Raw genomic sequence first — 14,240 nt, forward strand, 5'->3', positions numbered from 1 at the left:
TGCAAAAACCCAGCGACAAGAAACCAATCGTTGGGCCAATTGTTTTAACGTAACGCTTAAAAAGCATACTCGAAAAATAATTGGCCGGTCATGTGTTGACGTTGTGGTAAACATCGTCGTTATTATTTTTGTTATCGTTATTATTATATTACGATTATTATTTTTATTAAGACCATTATTATTATTGTTGTTATTATGATCGTCGTTATTATTATTGTTGTTATTATTATTATTATTATTATCATCATCGTCGTCGTCGAGTTTTTGAAATAAATTTAACGCAAGATTATTACAGGAACGAATGTTGAACGTATATTGATTATAACGCGATTACGGTTATATTTATGTATTATATTTATATTGAAAACTTGTATTCAAGAACAGGGTAAATTTATTGTAAATTTCAAATTATCATACTTATATTATACGCGTTGGTAAATCGCTACCATTTTGTTTTCTTACTTTCCGCATCAAACTCGTGGAAATACATTGTGTGTGTGTATATATATGCATATGCATGCGTAAAAACGTACATATATATATATACATACATACATGTATATTCTTATATAAATGTATATGTATAAAAGTACGAGAAGTCAATTTTTATCAACATATAGCAATATATTGTAATACGATATAAATGTATATTATACACATGTGTATTATCGTAAATCAATTGGAGGGGGGAGAAAAAATTAATTTTTTGTATAACCATTACAATTCACATGCCCGCCTGAGATATATCGATAAACTAAAACCATCGTTCGTTGTTGCTTCGTTTTTTTTTTTTTTTTTCTTTTTCTCTTTCTTTTTCTTTTTCAACTCGAAATTTCACGACAAACACTGTTAAACCTGGTATTTGCGTGCCGAAACAAAATGGTAGCCATTAACGCTGAAATTTTCCAACAAAAACGTGTGTAAGAAAGCATTCTTACCAACATTCGAGAAACAATGGGTTTACGTACAATCGGACAAAATACGGTGTCAGAAAATGGGAATAGGATGAAACGAAGCAAAAATAAGAAGAAAAATCTTTCGTAACAAGCATTGAAGGAACTGTAGGAAACGGCCACGAACAGTAGTTTTTATTTATTTCATTTTCTTTTCTGTTTCTTCAAAATCAGAAGCAAAATTGCGTAAAATATTGAAAAATTACGGGGAATACTTAGCAAGAGCGGAAAAATTTATTTATTAGATAATTGTAAAATATGACTCATTCGTTAATTTATCACCGCGCGTTATTTTCACCGACAACCACGTTGTTCGCGATACGTGTAATAATTCTTTTTTATTTACTTATCGTCGCGTTCCAACGTCGAAAGCGAGCAAGGATGAAAGAAAAAAAAAGAAAATAAATATACCATCCACCCCCCACCACCGTTCCTTACCAAAAAATATTACAACTCCCCCATCTTCTCGAAATTGCAGAGGGAAGAAGAATCGGCGATAAAAAGAAATAAATAAATAAACAAAACAAAACCCCAACACGATATAAAAAAAAAAAAAAACCATTATGTACAACGGTTATTATACACGATCAATTATTAAAATGAGACGCACGAAATGAGAAGAGAAGAAGAATAAATAATATGAAAAACGAAAAGACAAAATATGAATATAAAATACCTAATATGTAATATGTACATGTGTATATATATACATATATATATATATATATGTATACACACATTATAAATATATTATATTATATACAGTCAACGCGCGTTAACGTAATGATATTATGTATAAACAAACCATATTGATTATGATTATATTATACATATGTACGACAAAGTAAGGTTAAGAAATGAGAATGATAAATATTATATTACGTCTATAAATGTATACCCCTGCATATATGTATATGTACATAGATATACTTGTTACTATTGTTATTATTATTATTGTTGTTGTTGTTGTTGTTGGTGGTTTTTAATAGTTATAAAAATAGTGATAATATTAATATCAATGACAATGATAATACGTCATGATTATCAAGCGCAGAGTAACGATCGCGTGGCGATGATCCTCGATTTGTTGCAATTTGCAGACGCTGCGTCGCGTTAATTAATTCAATTACTATAACGTAGAAGAGGCGCGGTTGTCCGCGAAGAAAAAAAAAGACGAAAAGGAAAAACAGATGAAATAAGATCGCCGCCATTTCGTATAATCGTCATGTTTTAGCGAGATGAACTTTTGAGAAGCGACGAGATTGAGTTTAATTAAAAAAAAAAAAAAAAACAAAACAATGGTAATAATAACAATAACGATAACAATAATAACAATAATAACAATAATGAAAATAATTATTATTACAATAATCATAATTATTAATAATAATGTAATAACGATAAGAATAATAATAATAATAATAGTAATGATAATAATGACATTAATACTAAAATTACACACATATGTATATATTATAGCCGATATATGCGTATAAACACATACAATAGACATAAAATACACGTACGATACAATATTATTATTATTATATGAATAATTAAAAGAAAATGCAAAAAAAAAAAAACAAAAAAACTAAACAAAACAAAAAATCGAAAAAAAAAGTTGAACGATAAAGAATAAGATGTGAAAGGAGGGTGCAAAAAAAAAACAAACAAACATATTACTATACTTATATATTACTATAATAATATACTATAAATATATATACGTAAACTTATAAATAATAATGATTAACAACAACAACAACAACAACAACAACATTAATAATAACAATAACAATAATAACAATAATAATAATAATAATAATAATAATAATACTAACGATCGTAATAATTATAACAAGAACAAGAACAACAACAACAACAACAATGATGAGGATAATGATAGTGATAAATGATAAATGATAAATGAATACGTGTAATTATATTATATCGCGTTCGTTAAATCGTGCTATATACATTGTATTACCGTATGCATACGTGTGAGAAGTAAGGAGAGATGAAAAGAAAGTCGAAAATTTACATCCGCATGATTGCGGGACGAGAATATGAATTTTTCGAACGCGGCGAAGGCGAGACGAATTGCGAAAAGGCGAAGATAATTGAGAATGCAAGCAAGGTGATAGCGGCAAGGGGGGAATGAACAAACGTTAAATAACATTGCACGCAAAGCTAGATAAAACGAATAAGAAGCCACGTTTAGATACCTATTGTAGCTTTTAGTGTCTGTAGGATGAAGAGCGGCGTAACTTTACATTGTTATACATACATATATAGATAGGTATGTGTGTACACACACGAAGCACACCAAGTACCATTTGTTTCTAATTGTTCGTTGTTGTTTTCTTTTTTTTTTTTTTTTTTATTTTTACTTCTTTTTCCAAAAGTCCGACAGACATCGCCGCGATTCTTCTGCTTTAATTGTCGGACGATAGATACGTGGCGCGTATAAATAATATCACAGTCGGGTTATGAAATGATAAATCCTTTGTACTCGAATACTTACCCAATTTACATTTTCTTCTTTACGTTGTATCGATATAATATATACACATACATGTATGTATAATTGATTATACAATATAATACACGTAATATATATATATCTCGTATATATATATGTTTCTGTTTTCTAAGCAATATATATGTATAATAATTTTTTATAGTCCTCGTAACGAGTTGCGTAAGTATAAACACGCGCTGTGCCGATCGACTGATTGATTGATTGATCGATTTATTTACGTACCGTGGAAAATAAACCGATCCGTAAGGAAAAGAAAAGCAACTTACGCAAACAAAAAAATAATTTACAATTAAAAAACATTACTTTCACACACACATATATATATAACATAAGAATCCGTAAAGGCTTTGATAAATTTTGATCCTGAATCATCGATGATCGTCAATCGGTTGACAAACCAGCGTTAATTCGTCCGCGAGAGCTGCAACATGCAATAATTATAATAAAATTAAACGAAAATTAAAAATTATCGTGATAACGCCGATCATACGTATGTGCGTAATGCGCGTCGTTTTTATTTTTCATTTCTTTTTCATTTCTGAGGGGGCGGGGGAGGAGGGGATACCTTGCATTTGTCTCTCTCATTTCACGAAGACGAAAAAGCGAGAAAAAAAACAAAAGAATTAAAAAAGAAAAAATACGAAACGTAACTTGATAGAAATAAATAAATGAATAAACAAAAATAAAAAACAAAGAACCGCAAATTTCACCATTTCGAAACGAGTCAATGAAAATCTTCGGCAATAAAATTGAACGGGTATAATTGTACGTAAAAAAAAAAAAAAAACAAAAAAAAATAAAAAGTGTGGTACATGTGTAGATATCGCGTTGAATATAATAATTCAAAGTATATGTATACATTCATTATATATAAATGATACTAAATTATTGGAAAAATTGATTATACCCGCGGAGTGATATCAATTATTATTATTATTATTATTATTATTATTATTATTATATTTATTGTTATTATTATTATTGCTATTATTACTATTATTGTTGTTATTATTGTTGTCCATTGTTATTATCGCTATTATCTTTACATTTTTTCTTTTTTTTTTTTTTTTCTTTCCACCGAATATAAGCAATAAAGGTAAGAAAAAAGAAAAAACACACACGTAGACACACATACATGTATACGTATAAAATACAGTGACAGAAACGGAGGACAAGAGCGTGCAGGAAATATTTCTTTTTGCTTGACGTGTACGATAAACGTGATGGAAATTCGGATAATGTAGTACGGCTTATAAACGTACGTATTATACATATATATATATATATTATATCAGGCAAAGGCGAATAGATGTAGCAGAGATGAAAATCGGCGATTAAGAGGTGGGATTATGAATATATTAGGAGTGGAAGGAAGTGAGAATAACGAAGAGAAAAAAAAAAGTTTGTAGATTTCGAAAAATTGTTGTAAAAAGAGAGAGAGAGAAGTCGCGGGTGTTATTGAAGATATACCTGTAATGTAATCGCGGGAGGTTTGTCGCGACGATATTAAAATTGCATTCGCACGATGCGAATACCTGCGATATATGTATAAAAGAAAAGCGGAGCGGCGGCAGCGTATTATACATATAATATAATATATCGGAACTTGGGAGTCGACGAAGAACGAAATTTATTGCCGCATTGTACACTGAGTAGTTAGATAGGAAATTTTTGGAAAATTTTTTGAATATACGAATTTTAAGATGTTTCCAACGTGATCGCGATGATACCGTAACATGTAGAACCTTATTGAAATCACGGGACGCGTTCGGGTTTCTACATTAACTGCGTAATGTTACATTTATACATATGTATAATACATTATATTATTATTACTATTATTATTGTATACGTACCTATTATGCATATATAAATTTACGCGTTCATTTCCGTTCCGCGTGTGTTTTACAATAATTAAAAACTACGCTGTTGTCATTGTTACTATCATTATTATCATTATTATTACTTACTATTAATTATTAATCGTAATTCGTTGAATAATATTCTTTAATCACAAAACTATCGTATTAATTATACATACCGACAAACAACTTACAAAAACTTCAAATACGACGCGTTGTATATTTCAGTCTCTACGACTTGATGTTACCTCAACGTTGACCATCCGGTAATAGAATATTGTAAGTAATAATCATTACTGACCGTCTGAAATTTTTTTTTTTTTTTTTTTATCGTCCATTTTCACGGAGGTGCGTTTTAAAAATCGTCGAGGTTTCTCTCGTTGTTACACAATCTATTGTTATAATTGTTATTTACGTTGTTGTTATCGTTATTATTGATGTTTTTGTTGTTGTTGTTGTTGTCGTTGTTGTTGTTGTTGTTTTGTTGCTGTTCTTGATGCTGATGATGATGATGATTATCATGATTACGTTTTAGTTCTACTCTCGCAGCGTATGCAAATAAATAACAACTTGTAATCACCCTAAATAATATTCGTATATTTTCATTCACCGCTACACATTTTTGGATGTGTAACAGTAATAAGAATAGTAATAATAATAATAATAATAATAATGACCACAATAACATTATAAATATTGATAATAATAACAATAATAATAATATGTACAACAAAGATTCATATAGCGCACTGCTTATAATTATTATTGTATCACGTATAATGATCGATTGCGTACGCAGTGATTGGCGCGTAAGATTTTTACAATTGTAAATACATATGCACGTATATATATATATATATATATATATATATATATATATATATATATATATATATATATATATATATATATGATATTAAACCTGTAATTTGTTGAAAACGTGTATAATTAACCTATTACTTGTATGATTAAAAAATCGGAGCAAAAACGAGACCGAAGGAAAAAATGACTTGTAAGAAGAAGAGAGAGAGAGAGAGAGAGAGAAAAAAAAATCGAACGGAAGAAAAAATACACGACGACCTTTAACTTTTGTCACATGTATTGTTTTTTTTTTTTTATATTCTTACCTCTCTTTTCGAGGCAACCGATCAATTTGCACGTATTTTATCACGCGTCTCGACATTTTCACATGATCGAGAGGGGCCGCTTCGACACCTCCGGAATATTTTGCAAAAAAAAAAAAAAGAAAAAACAATACTCGTAATATCCAACGATGAAAAATGTTGACAATTCTCAACTACGGAATCACGTATTTACATAATACACTCGTCGTGATATATACATATACGTATACATGCATAGCCATAGTCATGGATCGTGCATAATACATGTATATAGTAAATGATTATATTATATTAACAATATTGTAATTACTCACATGATACACCGTGATGTGTTATAACTGTATACGTCAATAATCAACCTACATTCGCATTCGTTCGTTCATTCATTAATTGTTCGTTCGTTGACTCGTTCATCAGTTCGTTAACAACGACAATGGTATCCGTTTTCTCTCTTTTTTTTTTTTTTTTTGTTTACCCTATTTAAGCCTGTCGTGTCACGTTATTCACTGTTGATCTATTTTCAACATGTCAACATTATCGCCGTAATTATTATTATTGTTATTGTTAATACCATCATCATGGTTATCATTGATTTTTAATAGAATTTGATCAGAACCCGTGCAGTCGTGTTTAGTAAATTTATAACAAAGTCAGACTTGTAGTGTGGCGAGGAAAAATTTTATGTAAAATTATTGGCGAATGAGATTTAGTTGGGGACGAATGTTTTCTTTAATTTTTCTTCCTTCTTCTCTGTGATACTTTTTTCAAAGCTGAAAAGTTTCCCTTTTTCTTTTTTTCTCTCCTTCTTTCTTTGTCGCTTGGATGAAAAAAAAAATAAGGATCGGGTACACATACATTACACACACACACACACGAGATGCATTGAAACTGATGCGTACATATTATTATCATACATGTAATATGTATGTCATCCTGTTCGTTGAAAGGTTAAATTGGTCCTATATTCATATTAAAATTATTTAAGTCTAATTTCGCGATAAAGTATCCGATTATGTAAATTATTATTGTATATCATGTCTATCCTGTATAATTACATGATTTTCATTGTCGTTGTTTTTGTCGTTGTTGTAGTTATTTTTATTTTTATTATTATTATTATTATTATTATTATTATTATTATTATTATCATCATTATTGTTGTTGTTGTTGTTGTTGTTCTTTATTATCATTATTATTGATTGTCTGATATTTTGAAAATTATACACCCCCATGTATGTGTATACATGCAGAGTGCGATAAAATTCTTTGTTTTACGACAAATATATTTTTATGAGTATGTATGTATGTTAATGTATGTTAATATTATTCTCATTATTATTATTGTTATTATTATTATTGCTATTAATATTATAACTATTATTATTATCATAACTCTTACTGTGTTACTTTCACTTATTACAGAGGAGACGAAAGTTTCAATCGAACAATTGAATGTGTAGGAAAACAAAAATATGTTTTGCGTATGCAAAGCGAAGTAAGGAAGGAACACAAGTGCCGTGGTTTTCATCGATGTCGTACTTCCGGCTGTAAGGATAATGACGGGAAGAAAAAAAAAAAAAACACGTGGTCAAGAAATCTGTGTGAATTTTTTATATTGTCTTGGGAAAAAAAAAAATTGTATCAATATGACGAAAACGAAGTGAAGAAAAATGTGTCGAAACATTCTCCTCGTTTTGCCATAAGCCTTAAATATTGGCGCTTAAATATGAAGGCAAAACCGCAATAAAAACGGAATAATAGAAGAGGAAAAGAAAAAAAAAACAAATCGAAATTACTGCTGTCAAACAGCTTAGGCTAAATTGCGTATGCACGCAAATATTATGTAGGTATATGAAAAATTGAAAAACTTGAAAAATCAGCTTTCAAAAGTCGTCTCGCTTGGGGCTTAAAGGGTGACCCGTGAAACATTGAACAGAAAAATTTCACGACCGTATGTTAAACGCTGAATAGAAACCAACCTCTTCTTGAACTATGAATAATAAAAAATAACAGGTTTTATCACGAAGAAACGTAATTGATCGATCTTTCAGAATCATGCGGATATTTTGAGAGCTCAAACCGTAAGAGAGCTGAATAAATAACACAACGCGATCGATAAAAACATCCGATGTACAATGTATTGATAAATGAGATATCGATCATTAATTAATGAAATCTCGTTTTACCATTTTAATTCTCTTCCTAATTTGTTATACTGCAATATTATTTTTCGTTTCGTTTCCCTGATTGTTCGTTAAATATTTTTCTTTTCGTTCACGTGTTTGTTTGTTCTCTTTTTCTTTTTCTTTTTTCTCCCGCGAGTCAATTTCTGCAGAACGACAGATCTTGCGATAATAGTAATAATAATAAGAATAATAATGACAACAACAACAACAACAACAGCAACAACAATAGTAATAGTAATAGTAATAGTAATAACAACAACAACAACGGCAACAACTGCAGTAATAATAATAATGACAACGATAAACGATGAAAGATACTTGCGCTATTGTTTTTGAAGAGCTTGAAAGAAAAAAAAATATACTATACAGAAATCAAATTCTATGTTGCGGTATATTATCCTGTAGACAATATTATTGTCAATTATTACGATGAATACATACGTATGTATCCATACATATATCGTAATAATTACAAAATACAATATATCCTTATATATACTATCGAATAACAACAACAAAAACAACAACAACAACAACAACAACAACAACAACAACTAATAATAATTATAATACCAATAACAACAACAATAATAATGATAATGATAATAATAATATTAATAATGATAATGATAATGGTAATAATAACAGTAATAATAATTTTAACAAAATTAAAGATAAGACAAACCGAAAGAAAAACCTTGAGGGTTGATAAAAAAAAAAGAAAAGAAGAAGAAAAACAGAAATTGTTCAATGTTTGTTTTACGAGTAATAAAACCAAAGCAATACAACTCAATAATTATATATATGTATATTATATAATTTAACAGTAACAGGTTTGCTTACAGTACGTTTTTCTTCTCACGTCTCTTATATCTCCTCATTTGTTGCCCGTTGTTTAGTATGATTTTTGTTTCATCAATTTCACTCATTTCGAAATATAATATTATATTCTATATAGATATATATGTATATATATATATATATATGGGGCATTCCACACCAACTCAATCAACGTCGAACCCTCGCCATATTTGATTTTGTTTGAAAGATTTTTATGCGATTCTCCCAACTCCGAAGCAGTACTCTGGAAGTTTTTTCCAACGGTATTCAATGCTCGAAGTAAGAAGCAATAAGAAAAAATAATTAATGAGAATTAAACGTCCTGCGGCAATAGATTTAAAACTGCGACCGAAGAAGATCATTCATTGCTCTGTGAAAAATACTTTTCAAGTGAGATATACTTCAATATGTACATATCAACGATAATATGATCTTATTATACATATACGTAAATACATGCCGCAGATATGACGTATTTACCGTGTAAATTTATAACAAATTGAAAAGGGTCGGCTAAACATCGAATTTTTTTTTTTTCACCGTCATACCGTAATAATTGACGCGAATAAAATTTATTTCTTTATCGGTGATTTCTTTTTTCTTCTTCTTTTCTTCTTTTCTTCTTTTCTATTCTCCCCACTCTTGAGATCCGTAGAATTCGTTAACGAATATCATCAGTCGTCAATTTCGCGATTTGTATCGTTATTCACAGACGTGGAATAAACAAATTGCAATAGATTTAGTTTCGTGAACGATAATCGTGTCAGAGGTTCCAAGATGACGGTTAATTTTGACGAATTAGAAAAGAAAAAAAGAAAGAGAACCCGAAGGAAAAACATATTCAAATTTCTCCGACTGCGATGAAAATTGATCGGTTCAAAATTGTAAGAATTATTTTCCCACTGACAACTGTATGGCAAAAAGATAGCTGTGACACTTTTGATACGTTTTCTTTGTACGTTTTTAAATTATTATTAACCTCTTTATTTTCATTCAATTTTCTTGCTTTCATCTCTCTTATTTCATATATTACACTATATTTATACATACATGAACACGCATATATATATATATACATATAATACATATAATACATATATATATATATATATATATTACATCAATGAATATTTATAACCACCACAATTACAGAACTGAAAGTTACTATATATGGTGAAGAAATAAATTTCAAACAAGGGAAATAAAAGGAGGAAAGATAAACGTCAACGATACGATCAAACACTGAGAACATGAAGAAGATATTAAACAATTTGCAAAATGTTGCGTTGATGCGTGTGTGGTTGCGTGTGTGCGTGCGTGCGTGTGTGACGATGTGAGAATTTTTAATATCTTCTGACGTTACTTGGGGAAATTTGAAAATCGATCGGACATGAACACAGCGAGGAAACTTGCAATATAACAAGCAATAAGCCATTCGTAATTCCATATATGTATATTAATGATACATGTGTATATATATATGTACACACACATATGTATACACATGTGTATGTGTGTGTGTGTGTGTGTGTGTATATATGTGGCCGCTTATGAGGAAAAAACATTTTAAAAGTTGAAAAAAAAATAAAAATGAATAAACAAAAATAAAAATTATTAATTAGTACCAATTTTACATATTCTTACTAATCGTAACAATACAATACGTATAATGACATATTAAATATATTACATATTAAAGAAATTAATTGAGAGAAGTGAAAGATGAAAGATGAAAAATAAATAAATAATCTATCGATACATGTATACGTATATATATGTATAAGCATATATGCATATATATATGTGTATGTATATAAATAATAAGTACGTAAATTTCAATTTTACACTACTGATAATAATTACATAACGTTAAGAGTATTATAATAATTTATAACATTGTACAGAATATTTATGAAGTCCGCTTGACAAAGAAAGACTTTGACGACGAAAAGAAAATAAGGAAATAGAATACAGAGGTAGAAATGAATAATTGAACAAAAGTTGAAAGAAAATCACTACAAGTTGATCTCTTCATAAATTGACGAACGCCTCGCATTTCAATTTTAAAATTGTATACTTCAGGTTTACGGGTGAATCGGTGTTGATGATCATGTTTATTATTGTACACCAGTTTGGTAATATATTTAACGATCTATGCTAAGGTAAAAACTATCTGCAGATCATTATTGCATCGGACCCGTAATTTGACCGTCGTCAGAATCTTTCTGAAAAATGGCCAGACTATAATCAATGTTTCGTAAAGTGAGACAAAACGGAGTTATATATTAAACTGAGAGCGGAGAATGTCCTGCGACGGTTTCAGATTTTTGAAAAATTGACGGATTAGAGAAAAATCGAGTATTTACATATTATATGCCCAATTTTAAAATCAACGACGTTGATCGAAGGGCCAAAAAATGAGACTCTGAGAGTCGCTGGGACACTATCCGAGCTCAGTGAAATTTTTATTGTTAATCAAGTGTTGCAGCATAGACGACGTCGGAAGCTCGAAGCAATTATAACGACGTTGCAGCACGCGAAGGGCGAATAATATAATTAACTGTGTATGTATACAAGCAAAAAAAAAAAAAGAAAAAAAAGAAAAAAAAAAGAAAAAAAAAACACAAAAAATATGAATATTACGATTATAAATATATTATAAATGAAAACAAAATTGTAACCCTCTGTAAATATAAAATATAATATGATAATACAATGATTATTACTATGGTTTATTAATCTAATAAATTCATATATTATATGATATTAATTATGATAAATATATTGATTAAGAAGAGGTTCACGACGTGCCGTGTGTATGTGGGAATAAAATACAAAAATATACTGGACATTGTTCAAGTCGGTAGATCGGATTTATTTTCTTTATACTATCTCCCCGCGTTACCACCTTCGGATCAATTGCTCGACAAGTCAGCATTCGTATAGAATAAGTGGCTCCTTGAAGCCCGCAAGTGTTTGCTAAAATGATATATTCATGTTTCTTTACTGTGGAAAAATATATGTATAGAGCTACTCAACGTAATTAAAATACATTGATTGGAATTTGAATATTGGATATCCGTAAAGTAATCACATCACTGCAAATATTTCTAATGCTGCTTCTCTTGTTTGCTGTCATTTAAGAATTGGCTTATATTATTAACTCATAAACATCAACATTTTGAATTCTGGATCAACGCGCCGGCCGTCGGCAAAGTGAACACGTGACCGTCACGTGACCAATAGCAACGGTAGTCTCGACCAAGTCTCGACATTGCAAGTGGGTGAATTAACGCCCGTTTATATTTCCCGGGATTTGCCAAATTTCCATTCAAGAGGATTTTGATGTCGAGGCAAGAGCAAATTGGTAGGAAATGTGCGAGCCAGGGTTGGCTGCGGTAAGATATTATTTTTTTGAAGCCATAGATGGAGGTACACCCTCGAGTTTTTGCACGATCGATCGTTGTTATCTGTATCAGCACATCGGAATCCTGATAGTTGCTATTGAAATTTTCTAGCTGGACCTTCCGCTGCATACTTTCGCCAACTCTGAACAGTACGAGATCACTGAAAAATTGATTCTAGTATTATCTGAACTGGATCAAAGCCCAACAAAAAAAAAAATCTGAAGGCATTTACCTTGCTTTTTCTTCGACCTTGGAGCCAGAATCTTTTCATCTTCGAATCGATTGAAATCAACATTGCCAGTCTAATTGGATTACGAGGACCACAGAAAAGGGATTCCAAATATTGGAGAACCGACATTCCAGTACATACAAAAAATGCAAAGAATTTAATTTATTTATATGTTGATTTTATGTCAGGTTACATCAAATAAAAACAATCCATATCTAGTCCTGCGAAAGTGCTTTGCACCTCTGCGTGGACCAAAACTTCATCTATACTGATAAACTACAATAATAGCTATCTGATACAGATGCAGATTGCACTCCTTTCACCTCGTATGATTGTCAGACGTGATACGTTATGTAAGATGATTTGTAAGCATTTCGTTTGTGTTTGACTTGTATACTCTTAGGCACCTTGTGGAGTTACTATCCACTGAAACCCGATCGCTTGTACTATAATTAAGGTGTACTTAATAAACTAATAAAAAAATTCGAATTCTATGGCTTTGGAGTTATTATTTTTCGTCCTCTCCTGTGTAAAATTACCGTGCGAACTATACGTTTAACGATTGCAAATGAGTCCAGCATCTTCGGATTTCGTCGAAATTCTAACAGACACTGAAGAAGGGGTTGAGCTTCCTTTTTTTATATACTTTGTCTCAGTTTCGATTTGTATGACCCTTTCCTGGCTGATTGGAGCCCCAGGAACTCAGAAAACGCAGCAAAAAACAGCGTGGGACCACCAGGAGAGAAACTATGGAGGAAAAAGCACCTGCTGAAAAATGTGAAAAAAACGAGTTCTGGTTTTTTGCCTGTAACTCTTGATCCGTTGCTCGCAGCGTATTGGGACTGCGCCCAATCGATTTCTCTCGCAAAATTACCTCGAAACGGTGCATCAAAGAATTTATTCCAGCACTTTTCAAAATCGCGAAAATTTTCGCCAAAAATACAAAGGGGTTAACCTTCCTTTTTTTTTGACCAAAAAATTTTTCGTCTCAGAATTGATTCGCATGACTCTTTTCCGACCAATTGGACCCCAAGGAACTCAGAAAACGCAGCGAAAAGAGCGTAGGATCAACAGGAGAGAAATGGCGAGCGACAAAG

At 30.6% G+C, this 14,240-nt stretch overlaps 1 long non-coding RNA gene across 1 annotated transcript; it reads left to right on the plus strand.

Moving 5' to 3' along the window:
- The first annotated feature begins 12,803 nt into the window (after positions 1-12,803).
- LOC124304411 (uncharacterized) lies at positions 12,804-13,637 on the plus strand. Its single transcript, XR_006908170.1, has 2 exons — positions 12,804-12,905; positions 13,026-13,637. It is a non-coding gene; the product is annotated as an uncharacterized LOC124304411 (long non-coding RNA).
- The last annotated feature ends 603 nt before the right edge of the window (positions 13,638-14,240 follow it).

This window comes from Neodiprion virginianus, chromosome 5 (assembly GCF_021901495.1).
Source record: "Neodiprion virginianus isolate iyNeoVirg1 chromosome 5, iyNeoVirg1.1, whole genome shotgun sequence".
Classification (NCBI taxonomy): Eukaryota; Metazoa; Arthropoda; class Insecta; order Hymenoptera; family Diprionidae; genus Neodiprion; species Neodiprion virginianus.